Genomic DNA, 1883 nt, shown 5'->3' on the forward strand with positions numbered 1-1883 from the left:
TCCTTTCTTCTTCACTTCCCTTCCTCCTCCTCCTCCTCCTCCTCCTTTTCCTATAGTCTCCTTTCCTCATCCTTCACATATCCTTCTCTTCCTATTGTCTTCCTTCCTCCCTCCCTCCTCCTCCTTCTCCTCCTCCTCCTCCTCCTCCTGCGTATCCTCCGCCACGTTCCCATCCCTGGCTCTGTGTCCCTGGAGAGTCAGTCACCCGCCGGCCGTTGCAGAGGGAGGAGGTGCGCCGCTCGTTCCTCTCTCGGTCCTGTTGTCTCGCTTCACTCAAATCCCCTCGCACTCCCTCCCACGACCCCGCTGCGAACTGGCCTGACCTAATGCAGCTTTGACCAATAATTTCCCCCCTTGTTTGCTGGTAAATAGGTGCTCTGACTGATGGATTGAGAGTAAATAGTGTTAGATATATGTCATTTCTGGACCCCATCCCTTCCCCGTTTCAACCTCGATCCCTTAAAAAGTTTGGGATTGGATTAAAATTACGTCGACTCGGATCCTGTTTGGTTTAGTATTTACGTTTTTTTGATTGGGTTCGTTTTTTTTTTCGTTTTTCTCTTCATTTTTTGTTTTGTTTTTTTATTTTTGTTTTGCGAATTCAGGAAGAGGAAGAAAAAAAAGAGATAATACGTTACAGAAAAAAAGATAAAGCATTACAGTAAGTAAGTACGTTTTTGTAGTGCAGAGAGAGAGAGAGAGAGAGAGAGAGAGAGAGAGAGAGAGAGAGAGAGAGAGAGAGAGAGAGAGAGAGAGAGAGAGAGAACAGATGAATGTGAATGAGTTTACGTGTGATAGAATCTAAACCAAGTACTTGATGTGAATTTTAAATGTTATTAACGTTTTGAACTACTACATTTAAACTATTTTGGGAAAGTGAAGCGACGAAGAGGAGTAGGAGGAGGAGGAGGAGGAGGAGGAGGAGGAGGAGGAGGAGGAGGAGGAGGAGGAGGAGGAGGAGGAGGAGGAGGAGGAGGAGGAGGAGGAGGTCGTATGGTGCTAATTATGTTGTTGGTCGTGTTGGTCGTAAAGATTATCCAAGTGTCCCCTCCGTGTGTGTGTGTGTGTGTGTGTGTGTGTGTGTGTGTGTTAAATTATTGGTTGAAACTTTTCCTCCGTTGGTTGTTTCCGTGTGTGAAATGTTCAATGGTGGTGGTGGTAGTGGTGGTGGTCGGGGGGGAGGGAGTAGTAGTAGTAGTAGTAGTAGTGGTGGTGGTGTTGTCCTTTTTAACGTATAGCCCCATTCACGTGGTGGTGGCGGGGTGGTGTTTTGTACTGGTGGTGGTGGTGCTGGTGGTCATGCTTTGTGTTTTTGTATTTTTTTTTTAGAGGGGGAGGGGGAGGAGGGAATACTGTGCCACGCTCTCTGCCTCTGTGTGTGTTATTTGTGATTTCTTTCCAGTTGGGTTGGCGTGTTGTGTGGTGTTGCGTTGTGGTGGTGGTGGTGGTGGTGGTGGTGATGCTGCTAAATGGGTAACCTCAGCCTAGTGTTGCAACGCGTACAGAAATACTAGTAGTGGCAGTGTTGCAAGATTATGAGATTGATTCGGCTTTTTTTTTCAGGTTGTGTTCGTGTTGTGTTGTTTGTGTTGTAATGGGTTAACGTTGAGAGGTTCTGCTTTGATCATAGTGATGGCAGAATTGGAAGATTATTAAAAGGACTCGTTATATTAGTGGAATGTGTTGCTTATCGTTGTGTTGTGTTATAATGGGTAAGGGTTGAGAGGTTCTGATTTGATGATAGCGATGGCAGAATTGCTAAATTATTAAAAAAAAACTTGTTATATTATTAGATTGTGTTGCTTATCGTTGTGTTGTGATGTAATGGGTTAAGGTTGAGAGGTTCTGTTCTACCTTGTTGTTTTGCTCATTCTTTTTTGCTC

General features: G+C 44.9%; 1 protein-coding gene across 1 annotated transcript in view; it reads left to right on the plus strand.

The window, feature by feature from the left end:
• Positions 1-218: 218 nt before the first annotated feature.
• Positions 219-1883, plus strand: part of LOC126996230 (uncharacterized) — a gene marked incomplete at its 3' end in the record, with an annotated part of 63909 nt that continues 62244 nt past the window's right edge. Inside the window, 1 exon segment of the mRNA XM_050856581.1 lies at positions 219-364.

This window comes from Eriocheir sinensis, chromosome 9 (genome assembly GCF_024679095.1).
Source record: "Eriocheir sinensis breed Jianghai 21 chromosome 9, ASM2467909v1, whole genome shotgun sequence".
Classification (NCBI taxonomy): Eukaryota; Metazoa; Arthropoda; class Malacostraca; order Decapoda; family Varunidae; genus Eriocheir; species Eriocheir sinensis.